Below are 20,090 nucleotides of genomic sequence, written 5' to 3' on the forward strand. Positions count from 1 at the left end.
ATCTTGGGGACACTTTAAATTACTTGGATGCTATTTTTAAAAACCTGCACATGGGGCCCCAGGGAGTTAATAAGGTATATATTTTTTTAAATGCAGGCAATTCTGTTGTGTAGCCAAGTTTGAGAACTTCCCCCTCAGGAACTACCCAAATTGTTATTCCCCATTCTATAATTCTATGAATCCACTTCTAAGTATTTCTCATTATTTCATTGTAGGTGAATTTATTTTTGTATTCTCTGAAATAGTTTGTAAAATTCTTAAGGGAAGATATATTTATTGTTGGAAACTTATTTTTAATCAGCAATTTCAGAACCTAAGAGGTTGTGTCTTCCTAGATATTTTAAAAGTGTGTTGGATAAAATTATGTCTAAAAAATAGTGTGTTGGTTTCAAAGGCACACGCTAGCCTTCTGAAGTAAATGGGTACAAGACAGATAAATTGAAATATTTAAGAGGTTAATATATTAAATGTTAGTACCTTTATTATTACATTTTGGCAGTTACAGGTATTGAATCAGTCTTATATTTTTTAGTTGTTATGCACACAATTACTTAAAAATAAAGTTATGTGACAAACAGGGTTGTTGGCGGGGAGAGGCATAGAGGGATGGGGTATCTGGGTGATGGACATTTAGGAGGGCATGTGATGGAATGAGCCTTGGCTGTTATATAATATACTATATGTTAATTAATTGAATTTAATTGAAATATACTATATGCTAATTAATTGAATTTAAATAAACTATAATAAAATTTATTATAAATTTAAATTTAAATAAAAGATAATAAAATTTAAAATAGAATTATTTATAATGAAAATAAGACCTACCTACTCCAGTCTCCCTCTCCAGAAGTATCCATTTTAAATTCTTTCAGCTGCTTATCCCAGTTGTCATCTTAGCATTTCTAAATAATATGATTATGTTGTTATTTCTTGATGAATTATTTCTTGACATCTTCTATTTATTTTCTGCCATGATAGCAGGGATTTAGCCATCCACTCTACCCCATCATTTCCTCCATCCTTTCATTAAATTACATTATTATTATTTTTCAATCCTCTACTGGCTACTTTTCCAATTTTAATTTATATATTTGCATCATTTTTCTTGTACATTGACTGCAGCTGTATCTATTGACTCCACACTTTATAAGAGGAGAATTTTAGTACCCGGCCCTTCTCTTCCACTCTCCGTCATCTTCCAACTTCTGTCATTTTTACTTTTACAAAATCAAAGTTGATGAAAACATATTCCATTTTATAACATACGTATTTTCTATATTTTGCCTGTAGATTAGTTTTAAATTTTGAAAGATGATATGCATTTTCACATTATTCAGACCATATGAGAATAGTAAATTGAAAAGCCCATCAGGCTTTTGTACACTGAAATGCCCTGATCCCATTTCTTCACTATTTTGTATCCTGTCATTATTTTTAAAATATTGTTTATATTATATATTCTTTCTTGACCCCGTTTCATGGAGACCACGATCCTTAATCACTAGCTGGTTTTCCTGCTCTAACAGTCTAGACTGGCTCTTGATTCAAAGCTATAATTGGGACTTCCTTCTAGGTTGAGTCATTTTCTCTCATATTTTGAAAGCATTGGTGTACCACTCTCTGGCATCTAGTATTGATGATAAGTCTTCTGCTTGTCATTTTTCTTCATTTAGAGGTAATGTTTGATTCCCTCCTCCAGAAGGTTTTTGAATTTATATTTGGCACTCCAAAATTTCACAATGAAGTGTCTAGATATAGGGTTTTTTCCATTCATTATGTTGAGCCCTTAGTCTACTGTTTCAATCCTGAGATCATGTCCTTCAATTCTGATAAATTCTCACTCATTTCCCCTTTGATAATTTTCTTATCTCTATCCACTTTGGTTGTATCATCTGATATCTAGTTGGTTAGATATTGGACCTTTTGGATGATACACTGATATAATCTCTATATCTTTTATATCTTCTCTTATTTTCTGTCTCCTTTTTTAGTTTTTTGGGAATATTTTATGATTTTTATCTCTCAACAACAGATATTGTTGGATTTCCCCCTCCTACCGCAATATGTCTATCTGCCATCTATCATCTTTATTTTCATATATACTCATTTCTTTCTTTTTTTTTAAGATTTTATTTATTTATTTGACAGAGATAGAGACAGCCAGCGAGAGAGGGAACACAAGCAGGGGGAGTGGGAGAGGAAGAAGCAGGCTCCTAGCGGAGGAGCCTGATGTGGGGCTTGATCCCATAATGCCGGGATCACGCCCTGAGCCGAAGGCAGACGCTTAACCGCTGTGCCACCCAGGCGCCCCTACTCATTTATTTCTGAGGACATTATTTCCATCATTTTAATGTTCTCTTCGACTCTCTAAATTATGTCCAATTCCTCTGGAGTAACATTTTTCTGTTGAACATCAGTTTCACATGGCAGACTTGCCTCAAAGATTTCATTATACTTTGCTGCCAATTCGTATTTTAAAAGAAAACAATATAAAGCACATCAGAGTTCATTTGGGGCTTTTGATAAGTTTATGTTAGAGCAACTGGGCAGACCTGTGACTGTTAGGACTGTTAAAAAAAAAAAAAGCCAGAATTTGAGACTTTATTTTCTGCTGCTTGGTAAATCCTTTAGAGAGGAGACTTTTAATTCTTTTGGTCCAAGCAACAGGTATCTTGGTGCCAGATGATGATAGAAAGAAGTGGGACCCTGCCTCTTAACTTTCCTAGTTTTACTCCCAAGTTTTAACTTTGTCTTGGGATTTAGAAACCCAACCTCCACCTCAGCTGTTTCTCTTTCCACACTTACTTTTCTGAGCAGTTGCTTCTTTTCCCTGCAGCATCATTTTGTTGCACTACCTCTCCTTTGTGATTCCTTCCTTGTTGTGGACAGTCTGTATACTCAAATGCCCATATGACTCAGACAGGTAATTAAGTAAATGAAGAAGGCTGGTCCTTAAGAAATAACAATGGAGCTGGTATGCCCTGGGATTTTTACTTCTCAGTTTCAGTTATTATGTTTTATTCCATTAATTAATTTAGTAAAGTTTTCAGAGGCAAAAAGGATCACACATGTGGTTGGCCTGTCATCTTGACTCAGAGGTCCTCCTAGATACTGAATTCTAAAATAAATTTATTATTTTTGGTGAGAGGTTTTAGGTCCTATTACCTTCCATTAGACTTCTCCAAGCTACCTTAAATGAACACAGTTCTAGGTTAAACCAGGTCCTGCTGTGCCAAGCAACCTCAAGCCATATCAAAAAGGAAATATTGTATTTCCTATTCTAAAAATTTCAATGTGAGAGGCCCTGAATAATCTAAAAGGCAATAATTCTACCTTGATTTTATAGAACGGTGGCAATATGCTTCATGTTTTTTTCTCATTTGAACCATAGGTATAAATTTAGGGCTGAATATTGAGGCATAACTCAGAGAAAATCATTCTGCTCAGGTGTAGGTTAATGTGGTTCATTTCTATAGCTTTCTGGTTCTATATCTTGATCCAAAGATAGGATTGAGTTTAGTATATAACCTATGAATCAGATGGATGGCATATTCTCAGATGGTCACTTTTAATATAATTTCTCTTGCCGGCCTTTAGGTATTGCAACAAAATTTAGTGATTATATTCTTAGATGAGATCTTGGGTGTCATGGTTTTCTGATGCTGATTGAAGGAAGAATTATTGAGAATTATTTGCATTATGTGATGATGGTAGCACACTGGATATTGAAAAAATGTAAATGTATTTTAGACTTGAAGGCTTCTAAAGGGATGTTTGTAAAAGAGGCCAAAGTGTTATTTAGTTTGTCACACCCTCTTTGTTATATTGGCAAGTTTATCAGTTTTCAGAGTTAATGCTGAAGGATGGCAGAATATGTCAACCGAAAATATGATTCTATGAGTGCAGGACACACCAACTCCAAATATTTTACTTTGGTATATTGATTATTTTTAGCTGCAGAATCTTGAAAAACAGCACCTGCAGGAAGAGGCTGCCTCTCAACCCCACTTATCTGGTCTAAAGACAGATCCTCTAAAGGGAACTCAGTTGTTATCAATCTCCTCCCATGGAGCTATATCATTCAGGGGGGATTGACTCATCATAGGACAGGAGACTAGAAGTCACATCACACCCAGACAAACTTGTCACAAACTGTCACACCTATTCTTCTAAGGGCTCATTTATCTTTCTTAAAAAATAATTACTGTTCCCTCAGAGGGCCACACCCCCCTCCCTATTAAGATGGTGTGTAAGCCTGAATTCTAAGCCACTTCAAAGAGTTACTCATTTTTTCCCCCCGGAGATCTCCTATGTATACATAATGCATACATGATAATAAACTTCTGTTTGTTTCTCTCTTATTAATTTGTCTTTGAGAACTTAGAAGGGTAGTAGGAAAATTATTTCTCCCCTACAATGCCAAAGCATGACTTGATGGAAGGGGCAGTTAGGTCCCAATAGTCTCCAAAGACTTTCCCACACTTCCCCAAATAAACATGCAATCTGTATTAAAACCCTGTGTTTTTCTCACAAAGATAATTTTAAGACTTAGCAATAAACATAAACTATAAAAACAGTGTGATTTCTATTCTAAGTAACTTCAAAGCAGGCCCTCAGCTTCGGTCCCCAATCTGATTTCTACTCTTGAGTTCCTCTTATTTAGAAAATATCATAGTAATTAAAAATTAAAATTCTTAAGTCAGTTAAGTCTGGCTTGCTCAGATATTTAGAGCAAACAAGTTTTTAAGGTGTTTGTATTGCCGTAATAATTCAACATGATGGAGATATGTCTGTTAAGCCTGTCAGCTTCCCCCTTGAGCAGGAAAACATTGAATCAAAGCTCAACAAACATGAAGTACATGGTGTGCTGCATAAGAGATATAGATCTCTAAACAATTGAAAAATTTGTAGTGTTCTAAATTGATTGCTGAGATGGGCAGTGGTGCACACCACAACCTGTCTTTTCCTTGCCACACACTGCTTAACTGGTTACTCATAGCCATGTGTCCAGATCAGTATCCCAACATGTAAGAAAGTACTGGAATGTTGCAAAGTGAAGCAATTTAGAGGTAAGTTTAAGTCGCTGAAATTGAAAAACACCTCAAATAATAAAATCTGTAAGCCCCGTAATATATTAGATTCCCAAGTAAAAATGTCAGAAAGAGACCCCCTGTCCTTTTTAAGGACATAGTAAGTAAATTTTTAATCTTGAGAAACTATCCAGGAGGGGAAGAATCTGTCTAACATATACCTCTCTTTTGGTTTGCTGATGTATTTTGATTTCCTTAACTCATTTTACACAAGGGGGAAGAGCTGAACTTCTGCCAGTTTTTTGGTGAAAGAAGCTTAGGGAGACTACCTTCCAAACTTAAATACTGTAACTAAATACATTAGACTTGCAGAAAGTCTTATGGAGTACTTCAAAGGCTTCTTTAGGAATAGACTGTAAAGGTATATTTTATTGACTTACTCTGCCCCAATTGCCCTACATGAAAGAAGCAAGTACAGGAAAGTTAATCTTCAGGTGTCAAGGGACAAGTGTACCTTTTTTTATTATTATTATTTTCTTTATTTATTTGGGAAAGAGACAGAGAGCACAAGTGGGGGAAGGGAGAGGGAGAATCAGACTCTCCCACTGAACAGAGAGCCCTATGCAGGGCTCAATCCCAGGACCCCAGGATCATGACCTGAGCTGAAGGCAGACACTTAACTGACTGAGTCACCCAGGTGCCCGGACAAGTGTACCTTTTAAAATCTGCTTGGGGGGCGCCTGGGCTCAGGGCCCTCTCTCGCTGGCTGTCTCTCCCTCTCTGTCAAATAAATAAATAAAATCTTTAAAAAAAATAAAATAAAATCTGCTTGGGTACTGTAGGATTGCACATTCCCCAATGGCCACAACAACATTTCCCATCCGGCACTCCTTTCTTCGGTGCTCCTCCTATTGAGAGGTGGCTACGTATGTTTGCTTCCTTGACTCTGGGTGGACTTGTGACTACAGCAGAGAAGAGGTAGTGAAGCTAGTTGTAAGAAGTGATACAGCTTCTGCTTAGTTCTGTTTTGGAACATACCCTCTTAGAACACAGTCATGTAAGAGAAAACTTAAACAACTCCGTGGAGAAGCCCACTGGAAAGGAACTTGATAGCCTGAACCTTCTGACCAGGGATAAGAGAGCTATCGTGGAAGTTGCTGCTCTAGTCCCAGCTGAGGCCCTCAGCACACCGTCATGTGGGGCAGCAGTGGCTGTCCCCACTGAGCCCAGTATACACTGCAGATGTGTGAGCAAAATAAATGATTGCCATTGTACTTTTGAATTTTGGAGTGCTTTGAGCTGTCACCTTAATTGCCTCCATTGTGACCTCAGTTCTTACTTTCTAACTTATTAAGTTATTTTTTTCCAGTTTGTCTCTTAAACTCAGGCAAAAGACCCAGAGGGCAAAGCATTCATGATGGGAACTGAAACTAATCAAGCAGTAATGATTGCCCCATTAGCAGCAAGACCCCGTGCGACTGACCTGGTGACAGTGATCAACCTGACCTTTACTGCCCAGCTGCATGGTGGGCAGTCCCACATTTTCCTCATTTTCCTTATATAAACCTAAGTATTTGCAGCACTTTGGAGACAGGTTTTGGACACTTTCCACTATCTTCCAAGTGTTGACCTCACTGAAATAAATTCCTTTCTATTTTCAGCACTACTCATCTCTCTTCATAGGGATTTACTAGCACTGAGTGCCCCACCCTGGTCTGTCTGGGACCTCTGAGGCCCGGGTGCTCTTGGGCCTTGTACCCCAGTTACAGTATCATGGAATCATACTTATCCTTGTGGTGATTAAAATTAGTAGTGAGTTCCTTTCTTCCATAACAGAAGTTGGCAAACTGTAGTCTGCAAGCTAAATTATGGCCTATAGCTAAGAATGGTTTCTACATTTTAAAGTATTATTGAAAAGAAAAATTCCAAACAAACAAAAACACAAAGAGTATGTGACAGAGACTGTATGTGGCCTGGAAAGACTGAAATATTTATTATCTGATCCTTTACAGAAAAAGTTTGCTGTTCTCTGCTCTAGGATAGCCCATCTTCTCTCAGGTACTTAGTGTAATTGAGGGCTACTGGTTTTGTGATGGAAGAAAAATTGAGCAACCAGAAGAACTTTCAGAAATCTTTCTCTAAAGATGTTACCATAACTGTCTTCCCACAACTAACTTAAACTTCAAAAGCAGTTGCACATTTAGGGAAATATCCATGCAAACGTTGATTTCGCTATTAAGATACAGTAGACTATAGTTCAACAAAATGTTATTTGGGGTGTTTTATACATCAAAATAATAAATTATTGAGCAGGAAATTTTTGGAAAACATTTGCTTGAGATCTGGAAATAGGCATACTACCCCTTTTCCCTCTCCCTTCAAACACATACATTCAGTACCTCTATAATTTCTTATCTGAGGCTGGCATAAGAGAAATTTAAGGGGAAGGATACTTATATACATTTGTTTCACATATTATAATTATATATTAGAACTAAAGATTTCTAAACTCAAAATTGAACTGAGAAATGTAACAGGTAATATCAAAAATTTGGGCATTTTTTCCTGAGATGACTGAATTGATAAATTAAGAGACCTGTCCAAGTCAACTACCATCCCAGAATTGTATTAAGAAGCTGTGTTCTTCCATGAGCTCAGTGTGCCAGTAATATCACAGGATCTGGCCAAAAAGTCATTTTCTCATAGTTGCTGTTATACTGGACAGATATTTTCATCATATCTCTAATTTCAGATTCAACGACTACTAATACCCAAATTTTTGTCAGTGCACTATCAGGAATAAGAGCATAACAGTATTTGGATTTAGACAGGAAAATAATGGAAGTTGGGATTTTTGAATACTTCTTACTCTTCTCCATTGATTTGGGGGCTCAGAGATGAGGAGCTGTCTGAGGACAAGTAGATGTGGCAGAAATCTTTTTTTTTTTAAAGATTTTATTTATTTTTTGACAGAGATAGAGAAAGCCAGTGAGAGAGGGAACACAAGCAGGGGGAGCGGGAGAGGAAGAAGCAGGCTCACAGCAGAGGAGCCTGATGTGGGGCTCGATCCCATAACGCCGGGATCACACCCTGAGCCGAAGGCAGACTCTTAACTGCTGAGCCACCCAGGCGCCCCGGCAGAAATCTTTTTAACCTGACATATGAGGAAATAGATTCATACACATTGCCTCTGTTTTGTGGAATTTTTTTTTTTTTTTTTACATTTGATAAACTGACTCATTATGCTTGAAAGTTAGGGTCTTGAGTTGGTAAAATTTTTAATTAGAAATATCTTTGGCATTTTTAACTATTATCACTTTGCCATTTGCAAATGAAATGTTTCAATGAAAAATCATGAATATCAAAGGAATGATTTTCAGAATTAGCATATCATTAAGTACTGACTCACTGTCCTTTACCAGGGGTCTTGGTGATTTTTAGAGCAAAGAGCATAATGCAGGTCTTACAAGGCTGCATTTAAGCCCTTGATAGGTTGGAAATTGCTGTGGAGCTTTAATTTTTGAAATATGTTTTCAGCACAAGGTAAAATTGATGTGATGGCATAAAGAAGCAAAACAAGTAACAACCTTTCAAAGAGATTCAACATAATTGTTACAAAGTAAAAAACCTTTTAGAACCCCCATACATTTCAGCAAGAATTGTGTTGTTTTCCATTATGGTTTTTATAGAGCTTCTGTAATATTGGTTCATAAAATGTGTGTCTGCAGAAATTATCTACGGAAGTTGGAGGGAGAAAAGACCTGCTAGGGCATCTATTTCATTTACAAGCCATCAATAACTAATGCAAGATACGACAATAATGCAACATTAAGGTTATTCATTTAAACACAGGAGTCAGGAAATGCAAAAAACACGGTTCTCATAATAACATCAAACACCCACAGTGCACAGATAAAATATTTTTGATTGCTAATTATACTGTTAAGTGTTATACCTTAAAATGAAGCACATGAAATATGAACAAGCTAATGTTCCCTTGAGATACTTAACTTGCATTTCCTGGCTTTTATGTTTAAATTGGAAACTTTAAAGTTTCATTGACATAAATTTTTGTTTTTCATTTCCTTTCATTTACTTCTTATTTTTGAAGAAAATGGAAAAAAAAGTTGTTCATTGATTACTGATGTTAACAGTGTTAAGAGTTACCCTCAGTCTCCATAGAGCTTTCTGAAGTGATTTTAAAATGGACTTGTAAAAGTAACCAGAGCGATGCCCACTCAGGATGTAGTCTCCATGTCTCTGAGCCTGGACCCGGTATTGTGGTTTCACCCTTTCATTTTAAACATGGAGCTGCCTTCTTTAAACAAATCGACTCTGTGCCACATTTGTAGATTTCTAAATTTTATAAAGTACAATTTGAAAAGGAATGGGGGTAGTGATAAATTTTGATTTTAGGAAGGCTTTTTCAGAGGATTGAATCTCCCTTTCAAAAGATGACTCTTATGATGACTCTTATTAAGAACAATTGAAAGGGGGAGGAGAGGTAAAGACTTAACAGACAGCACAGCAGTAAGAGAAAGAACTGGGTTGTGAGATTAGTCACTGAATATAAATTTAAATTGATGATGACAGAGAATTGACCATAGCAAAATCATCGATCTGGCAGAGAAAGGAAGAACTCAGGAAGTAGATGACAGTCTTTATTGATATTCTGCTGCTTAGGGTTAAAAGTCCAAATGCCTGACATGGTAAACCAACTCCCCCAATTCACTTCTAGCTTACCTCTTGTAGTGGGCAGAATCATGGACCCCCAATCATGTCCATGTCCTCACTTCAGAACCTATGACTATTTTACTTAACATAGCAAAAAAATATTTGTAGTGTGATTAAGTTGAGGTTCTCAAGATGGGGAGATTATCCTGGAATATCCCAGCGGATCCTTACAAGGAACAGAGGAAGGTAGGATGTTCAGAGAAGAAGACACAACAGTGGAAGCAGAGGCCTGAATTATGCAATTGTTGTCTTTGAAGAGAGAAAGTAGCCCTAGGCCAAGAAATGAAAATGACCTCTAAAGGCCAGGAAAGCAAGGAATGGATTCAGAGGCTCCAGAAGGAAAGCAGCCCTACCAACATCTTGATTTTAGCCTCATAAGACCCATTTTGGACTTCTGGTCTCTAGGACTGGAGGATAATATATTTGTGTTGTTTTAAACCACTAATTTTGTGGTAATTTGTTACAACAGCAATAAGGAAACTAATCTACCCCTACGCACTCATAATGATAGCATCATATTACTTTGTCTCAAAGATATCATCTATTATGAGACATAAAACCAATTTCATGAGACTTGGTGGTGGGTACAAAATACAAATATTTGTTTTATCAGTTAACAATAGATTATGTAATGCAATTACATATTTTTATCTTTTTTAATATGATAACTGAACTTGGAACTCTAGTTTTCCTTACAGTCAGAATCAAATGATTCTTTTGATTTTCTTGAGGCTGTTGGAAGTCGTGTAGTTTGATCTTGGCATCTTCCTCTTCATAACTCATGTTCACAATTTCTTTAGAGATAGACATTGCCGTTTCAAGGTGTTTTGTTTGCATTTGCTTCTTGTTAATTCATAGTTCCATTTTTTTTTTCTTAATTGAATTACATGTTGTTGGAAGTTTAATAGCTTCTCTTAAAAACCTAGTAGAAGCATTTGTCAGGCAGATGTTAGCGCTCCAGTGATAGTCCTTCATGATGCATGAATCAGCCCTGCTATGCTTCGCTACCTTTAAAAGTCTTATGATTTATTCCGAAACACTGGCAATGTCTTCTGTCTCTAATTGCATTACCTGGATGCAACAGACAGTCTTCTGCATACTCAAGCTGCCTTATAGCCCTTTTTTGAAGACGTTTAAGTGACAATTAGAGATCCATATTTCAGTGAAAATTAAATTGCATGTGATACTACCAGTGCAAAGAATTCAAACAAGTTAATGAACAAACACCTTTCAGGCAGATAGTTTCCTCTCCTCAGTATGAAAACAACTGGGTTGCAACTTACTCCTCTGCCTTGTAGCTGACAAGATTGTTGTATATTGATTATATGACACATCTTGATTTTTAGAGACATCAAACTAGAAAAACTTGACCTTTGGGGATCCAGGAAATAAGATAATAATATGAATAATAGCTAATACAACACAGCCCAGATGGAGAAACTGAGCCTGGGAGATGCTACATAACTTCCCCGGGATCAGCAGGTGAGCAAAAGCAGCACTCTGATGGAGTGGTGCTGGCTATCTCTCTAAAGCCTGGTCATTGAACTACTGCATCTTGTTACCCCCTCTCCTGTTCCCACAACCTGTACTGAACTTCTTGGTGATCCATGAACATGCTGTTCTCATTCCAGCCTTTGTGTGGTTGGGCATACTATACTCTTCACTTCTCTATCTGGCAACCTCTCTAAGCAGAATGGTAAAGGAAAGTGCTCTAGACTCAAGTGACTAGAGTCCTGGCCCCGCCACTTACAAATAAGCCTCTGTGTCCTCATTTATAAAATGAAGATTACTTAGTTCATATCTTGTAGATTTGTAGTAAAGATTAAGTACAATGATATAGGCAAAGTGTTTAGCAACAGTGACAACCACATAAGAAATTACACTTAATGAGAAAAAGAAGAGGAAGGAAATAGGAATGTTACGTATGTTACTTTCTCTCCAGCAACTTCTACCACATCTCACAGCATATTTTTCATACCCTTCAATAGAGACAGAAAACAATTTTTGGCCATAAAATCTATTCATGCCCAGTCCTAGTTTTACTATTATCAAAAGAATTAATGGTGTTGCAAGAAATGTAAGGATGCTGTTTAATGGGGGGAGCTCCTACTTGGTGGCAAAGAGAAACAGAGCTAGACACTAGGTAAAGGTTGTAAAAACAGAGTTTATTCAGTATTATCACAATAGGGGAAAGAAGCTTCAGTATGGAACTTCGTTCAATTTCTAATACGTAACACGAACAAGTGAAGATTCTATAGCCAAGGAGCAGAGTGAGGGGGTCAGTGGATGGAAAATTTCTAAGTGGAAACATTATGGGTAAATAGATTCTTGCTAAATTAATTTAATAAGATTCTTGCTGAAGGCAACATGATCAGACATCAAAGTAGGGGATGAGGAACTTGGTCAGGTATCAAGTATGATCAGATATTGAGGGTATGGGGATGACTTAGCAGAATTCTTGCTGAAAATGGGTTTGGCAGGGGTGGACATGAAAGGTCAAGGTCAAGACCTAGTTGAGAAGAAGTCTCAGAAGGGCCTAATTACAGTTTGGTCAAGGAGAGAGTCTGTCAGTGGGTTTCAATGGCAAACTGTGAGGGAAGTCCTCTTTTCCTCTCCATTATCTCTTTCCTGTTACTGCTTTAGATACTCTAATTTTTTAAAGATTTATTTATTTATTTTAGAGAGACAGAAAGAGAACATGGAGCTGGACCGTGGGTCTCGATCTCACAACCCTGAGTTTGAGATCATGACCTGAGCCAAAATCAAGAGTCAGATGCTTAACTGACTGAGCCACCCATGTGCCCCCGGATACTATGATATTTAATGGCAGACTTTCATTAGGTAGACTTAGAAAGACTCCTTTTTTGCAAGTGAATGTTGCTTGGAGAAGGAGGGTTGGCAGGAGAGAGTCTCTAACCAATGTGCCATTTAGTCTTATGGCGATACTCAAAAATAATACGGGTATTTCTACTGGTTATCACTTGGAAGTGAGTAGGAGAACTCTGATGAGGTATTTGAAGGAATAAAGTCCCAACTTTTTTAAAGCAGAGATATTTGGTCTATGTTATCTAAGTCCCTTCTATCCTACCCCAAATAGTACATCTCTAGGTCTGGGGAAGCGCAAATGCAGTGAGCCCATGTGAGTTACTACTGCTTACAGTTGGATAAATCTAGAGGATGACATTATCCATTACTTGTTCTGAATACTATTCACTCACATTTCCTTGATCTGAATATGTACTGTATCTCAATGAAATTATAGCAATTTCTTACTAAAGTATCTTGGTGCTTTGTTTTCATAGGGTAGGCTGTTCCCCTCATTAATCACCATGGCTTTTAAATTCTCACATTTACTGAGTTCAATTCTTCCTCTGAGATAATTGTAAAAACCTTTACTTATTCTAAAAATATGGTAAACTAAATGATAATTTCTCTTTAGAAGCATTTTCTGCACAGTTAAGTTAATGGTGACAGATTACTTTCACCCTTGAGATAAATGCGTGTGTGAATGCACACACACAAACTGCATAGACACATATACATATAGATTCAGCGGGAGCAGAGAGGAAGAGTTTAATGCCATTTAACTAAAAGCTTTAATTTTAGAAGAAAATTGGAAATTAGAGACAAACTCAAAGAAGGGAAAAGTTTAGGACTGGGGAGAAACCACTGTTTTCTCTATTCTCTGACCTTTGGCATATTATTTATCTAGTGGGTTTCAGCGAGCTTTAATATTTAGAAAAGGTCATATGAATAGCCAGATTCATGTACTGTATTTGAATAATGTAGGCAGCAGGGGTCTAGAGAATTAGTATACTTAGACTAGGAAGTGTGATTTTCCAGCCCGGTCTCATTTCTGCCCCTGATTTGTTGTTTGACCTGAGGTGAGTCATTCTGTTCTTTGTCTGTCAATGGTGATAATGAGATCTCTTCTTTCCTTTTCTAAAATAGATGTTGTGAGGAATGCAATAATCTCCTAACTGGCCTTTCCCCTTTACACACTAGTTCCAGAAGCTAACTTGATACTACCTTCCTAAAATGCTGCTTTGTAACCCAGCCCCATGTTCAGATTTCCCTAGATCTTCCCCATGGTACTATATCCAAGGTCTTCACCATTTTAATCGGAGTAATTGCTGACCTTCTTCAAAATGCTAGGCATTGTACTGTGTGCACTTTTAATATTAACTTTTAATCTTTATACCACCATAAGCATAGCTATTTATGCTCATACCGCCTTAAACATAAAGAACATAAAATCTTTAAAAGTACAAGTGTGAAAGCAAGTCTTTTGGATACTTGGCTTTTGCTCCTTTCACACGCGTGTTCAGGCTGTTGCTGCTTAGCACATACCTTTATGTGGACGCACGCACACACTCACATGCACACGCTCTTTAACTTAGAATTTTATACTTATGCCCCACCTGCTTTTAAAAAAGATGAAAGGTGGGACAATAAATTTGGAGTTGACAACAGCACCACTACAATAAAAATAAGCAAAACTGTGAATATGAAAAGGAAGAGGAAACAGGCATCTTAGAGGTGGAATGTTTCCCGAAACCATTTACTGCTTGCACCGCCTCCACTCAAAGTCTCTTGCATGGCCATTGCAACGGCCACCTATCCTGCACCCCACTCTGCTATGACGCCTACAGAATTCATCTTCCATACAGAGGGTAGAGTGACCATTTTAAAATACAAACATGGGCATCTGCTTAAAATATTCTGCTGGTTCCCATTCGATGTAAGGTACAATGTCACTCTCTACCATGACCTTCGGGCTGTAAGTGACCTACTGCATGCTCATGTCTCAATCATTTATCTTCTCCCCTTCCTCATCCACCTCACTTCAGTCACTGGTGGCCTGCTTAGAACAGTACGTCTGGCCCAAGGTGTTTTGCTTCAGTTGTACCCAAACCTGGCTCATTCTAACAGATCTTTGTGTGAGTAGCCTCTCCTCACTCAGGTATCAGCATCTAGTTTGCTAGTTCCAGGTCAGTATATGTCGACATGCTCATACTGTGCTGTTTTAAAGGGCTGCGTAGTATTTATCATATGGATGCACTTTAATTTAGCTAACCTGTTCCTGCCAATATGCATTATGTCACTTCCCAGTCTTTCACAATTACAAAAAAGAAAAAAAACCCTGCAGAATGAATGATAACATATACATATCAACACACTGAAAGGAGATTATTTATAGAAATAATTGCCTGAATTGGAGTTACTAGATAAAAAGGTATGGGATTATTTTTTTTTTGATAGATTTTTGCCAAGCCAGAGTGTTTAATTTTATTTTTTCAGCTTTACTGAGGTAAAATTGTCAAAAATTGTATATATTTAATGTGTACAATGTGATGTTTTGATGTTCGTATACATTGTGAAGTAATCACCTCAATCAAATTAACACATCCATAACCTCACATACTTTTTTTTTTTTTTTGGTGTGTTAAAACACTTAAGATCTACTCTCATAGCAAATTTTAAGTATACAATACAGTGTTATTAACTATAGTCACCATGCTGTACATTAGATCTCTAGAACTTATTCGTCTTACAACTGAAAGTCTGTACCCTTTGACCAACATCTCCCCATTTTTCTCACCCTTCAGTCCCTTGGTAACCACTGTTCTACTCAGAGACTTAAATTTTAAAGCATAACTCCATGAAGGTGGTCATGACATGTAGTTTTATAAAGCTCTAACTCGATCCAAGGACAGATCTTAGAAAGCCTTCAGGAGTAGATGTCTTAAATGATTTCCTTGATGTACACTTTTCTCAGCCGGTCTTTAGATATGAATTTTTTTAGTGAACACAGCCTCCTGCATTCCGTGTTGCTAACTAACGGATGGGCCACAGGCTTGTAGTACTGGAATAAAAACAGGAGTTGACCTCCTGCTATGCACACTGAAAAGCCTAAGCGATATATTTTTTCCAGATGGAGGGTACCAAGCTTCTTTATGAGGATGAATCAGGGGGTCCCCTTTACTGAATACCCATCTCCTGCTTTTTCTCCATGCTCAGAAAGGCTAGCACCAAGGTCACCTCCTCCAGAAATTTCCCCTGACTATATGACAAAATGCAGTCTTTCCCTTTTCTTCACTCCATCTACCCTTATTGGCTGCACTATTTACTTGGTCCTTAAAAATGCTATACTTTATCATTTATTATTTATGTCTTTTATTTGTCCTTTTTCCCTCACTTGGGATGTGTGGAGCTCAAGGGCAGAGAGGTTGCAACACTCCTCTTCATATTTCTAAACCTAATTTAGCAGCTCATATCTACTAATATAAACATAAGAATGATCATGAGACTGGCTAGCCTCTACTGCTGGCAGGATGTGGACTCTCCCCACTCTTCGAACCGGTCCCCTTTTGGCCAATGATATTCCAGCCAGAGACTACCGATCCTGAGCAGAAGCTGGTGTGGAATATTTTCCTTCCACGTGAATTTCATACCAGTAAGGGCCTGTGACCTTGGCTTCATTAGCTGTTCTCTAACCAACTGAACCCATGACTAAACATTTTTAGGGCAAAATTTCCATTACAACTCATTGTTAAGCTGACTCTAAGAAGAAAACAAACTATAGCCCTGGAGGAAAAAAAGCATCAAAAAGTTGCCAGTGAGAGAAAATTGGGGTTATATGGTCAGTCTGCATGCCATGTCAGCTACGGTAGGCATACGTAATGAGCTATGCAGTGATCCATATATATATGACCTATATATACAGATCTCAAAAGACTGCTGAAATCAAATTTCTAGATGAAGTTATTATTGATGTTTTCATGTCCCAGCATAGTAACATTTGACAGGCCTGCACAATTTTGCAATTTTGCTGGGGCAAAGCTAAGTGTCTCAGTGATTTGAGGAAGCTTTTGTTCTGATTTTTTCTGAATGCTTTGCATATTAGAGGCACTAGGTCCATTTGGCTGACAGGTTATCTTCACAAGACAACTTAAAAGCCTGCAGGTACTTCTTTTGTCCTGTTCCTAGGAAGAGAGCATTGACTGTGTCTACTGCACTTTGAAATGAGAGACTGGGCACCTAGGTGCCGTGAGTCACAATAGGACAAAAGCCAGCTGTTTTTGCCTAAATTTTTACTTATTAAGTTTGGCCTTTGATGCTGATACCAACTGACCTGCTACTCTTGTTATGAAAAGAAAACGATTGTGTACATGCTCAGTATAGATTTGACATAGTCACTTGTTTGTGAGCAGTTGGGATTATTTGAGTTCTCACCGTGTTGCTACTCAATATTTGACACACAGCTTTAGTAAAGGGGAGATAAAAAGTGAATGGGAGATAAAAAGTGAAAGTAAAAATAATAAGAAGTAATTATTCATGTAATTTAGGCTCCATAATTTTTTTTGTCTCATTTGTAGCTTTTGAAGTTTAGATCTTTTGAAACCAATTTTATCCAGAGTCAAACTTAACAAACTAAAGTTATCCCCGTAATAAATGTGTTGTAGGCAGAGGCAGTTTTTTCCCCTAGAGATTTGACTGCTTCTCTTAGCAGCTCTTAAACCAATTGTGCTTTCTAGATGTAAAAAGTATTATATATACTTTTTTAAAGCCTCAATATATTGTGGCATTTCTTGGTCCACAATAACTCCAAAAACGCTTTCTAGTGACCTTAATTTTAAAATCTTTACAGATGCTCTTTTTTGTTGTTTAAGTATTTGGCGCTTTTCTTTAGTTTTGTCTTTGAAGCTCATTATAAAATTCTTTTCCTCATTTAAATATCTCTCTTCCACTACTTATTCATTCATCCAACACACATTTACTGAATGCTAATCATACCTTGTGTAATATGAAACATGCCTGCATTAAAGCAGTTTTTTTCTTTGCTTGCCATGATACCAATGCTTGAGCATCAAGTAAACACTTTCTAAGACTTCAGAATCCATATATTGGTGCTTCAAATGGGATGCTGTGTGATGGTAGAAAACCTGAGTATTCTTGATCTAGAAATGTTGGAAATAGTGGAGTAACTAACGGCATAGTCTGTAGTGAGGGGGCTTTGATAAATCTCAGCAGGCTCCGTCCATCGGAGGTGGTGTAGGGAAGTACGTACAACCCCACAGACCACGACAACCCTAACAGCACAGAGTTGTTCAGTGGTATCCCTGACCTCCTGAGGCAATATAATAATATTTAATGATTATGGGCAAGCTTCTCTAATTCCTCATCTTTACTTAAGCAAAGACCCAGAAGGTAAAAAATGTTGAGCTCTTTCCTTCAGTTTGGGCTGTGTGAAGGTGACGTGATGTCTTCCATCTGCCTCGTTAAATGTCAGACGTGTGAGTGGATTTTGATCACGGTCCTCACAGTGATAAGTGGCTGTGGGTTGGTGGTAAAACAGAAACAATTAGCATTTTTAAGCTTTTATTATAAGAAACTTCAAAACATATAGAAAATAAAATGGTATAATGAGCCCCTATGAGCCCATCTGCCAGCTTAAAAAATTATCAGTATTCAGCCTTTCTTGTTTTATCTTTGCTTCCACTCATTCCCCAAACTTACTCAATTATTATTATTTACAGGAGTTTTGTGGTGTGTGTAAGAGAGATAAGTTAAGGACATTGAAATGCACAAATCTTAGCTATACAATTTTCACACGTAAGTACACACTTGTTCCCCACCTATACCATGGTCAGCAGTGGGATTTATACTTATTACTGACCTTATTACTATAAGGTCTATAGGTACTCACATGGAGGAGAGGGAAATTCTCCCTCTGTCTACTCCCTGGTGCTGAGGCCTGGTAGCTGGGTCTTACACATGGGCTTAAAGGACTTTAGATGGATGAGCTTTTCCTTCCAAGCTAATAGTTTTTTTAACATTATTCTCAAATATGGACTCTGGAATATCCTCCCCTCATGCCTCTTCAAGGTACAAGGAAGAGAAGATAGCTATCATGAATTAGAGGAGAGAGAAGAAGAAGGATTTCCAAGTCGTGTTTTAATCCTCAGTGTCTTTGCTTGGTTAGAAAACTGGAAGGAATTAAAGTCAAATTATCTATCTCAGGCTTTTACCTAAGTGAGACAGTATTTGTTTTTGCTTGATCCCTAATTATTTATTTGTGAGTTATAACTTAGTAGTTTCATTATACCTTTAGATTTCTATTACCTCTTAATGAATCAGGATGTTGATAAAATGTTAGGGTATCCAGGTATGTCTTAGCCGTGGCTGTTGCACAGTGTGGTTCAGTGGAGGCTAGGATATAGTAGAATATCTGGGGTGTTCTGGGGGCTGTAAGCAGCAGACAACGTGGCTTGAAAAGGTTCTATTCTGCCTGCATTTCCTCTTTCTAGCTTTGCTCAGTCCAACCAGTTCAAAATACAGATCACTACTGATAAATAAGCCTTTAATTCTATGTATCGGAGATACAATATTTCTTTCCCCTGTTGGCATTGAAAATTACAAACCAACACAGAGATACTTTTTAAATGAAGTCAGATTTTTTCACTTCTTGCCAAGATATTGTTACTTATTCACAGTCTGTGGCTATTTGCAAGGCTGATCATAATTCTGCAGAAAACTGCCTGTATTCCTGTGTCACTCTTGAATAATCAAAATCCGGAGCTTCAGTAAGGGTACTCCTCATTTACAAGGTTAATTCCTCCAATAATGATGTCTGCACTCTTGCACACATTTCAGAACTGAGAATTTATTGCATAGGGCACAAACTCATTGGCTATGCAGTGTAAATAACCTTATTAAGAATGCAGGGAGAGGATATATATTACTGTTCTGTTGGGTCAGAAGGGTAAACACAACAAGAAAATGAGGCATTTACCACTAAGTAGTCCAGCTGATTTATTTTACCATGCCTTTTTCATTTTGAGCCTTTTGAAGCACAGGCTGGCTGGGTACTCTGCCCTCACCTAGACATTTGTAGAAATTCTAAATTCTGGAGGGTGTGGGAACTGTCCCAGAGAACAGCACACTAGGGACTATGTGTTAACGGAAGTTAGAATTGATACAACGTTTCAGGTCAGTGTGAGTTAGTAGTAAATCTGCTTTTGCTTTTGTGCTCCAGGTGTTTCTGTTAGGATTCGATAAAATATATGATGGAGAATTTTCCCTGCCAGTGTAAACAAAACTCCATTGATCTAGATCTAAGCAGTGACACAGCTCTAAGTAGAGACCAGAGCCAAGATGGAGCAGGATATACTAACCCTTCAGCAATCTCCCGTATATGGTCTTATTTCCAGTTTGACTTAGTGCTTTGATAGAAGAAAGTTGCTGTCTGCTTCTTTTCTGCCTCGAGATAGCGCCCAGTATAGTAGCATGCCAATGGGGAGAACTCTGTCAGCCAAGTGG

The 20,090-nt window shown here is 37.6% G+C and overlaps 1 protein-coding gene across 7 annotated transcripts in view; it reads left to right on the forward strand.

Annotated features, from left to right (window-relative positions):
- The window catches only part of ZPLD1 (zona pellucida like domain containing 1), a 265,892-nt gene that overhangs the window by 163,116 nt on the left and 82,686 nt on the right, over positions 1-20,090 (forward strand). The window contains exon 2 of one of the 7 annotated variants that reach the window (XM_034657673.1): positions 11,114-11,249. The exons of the other annotated variants lie outside the window; for them this stretch is intronic. The gene's annotated coding sequence lies outside the window, so the exon portion shown is untranslated. The remainder of the gene's footprint in view (positions 1-11,113; positions 11,250-20,090) is intronic. 7 annotated transcript variants of the gene reach the window in all.

This window comes from Ailuropoda melanoleuca, chromosome 1 (genome assembly GCF_002007445.2).
Source record: "Ailuropoda melanoleuca isolate Jingjing chromosome 1, ASM200744v2, whole genome shotgun sequence".
Taxonomy (NCBI): Eukaryota; Metazoa; Chordata; class Mammalia; order Carnivora; family Ursidae; genus Ailuropoda; species Ailuropoda melanoleuca.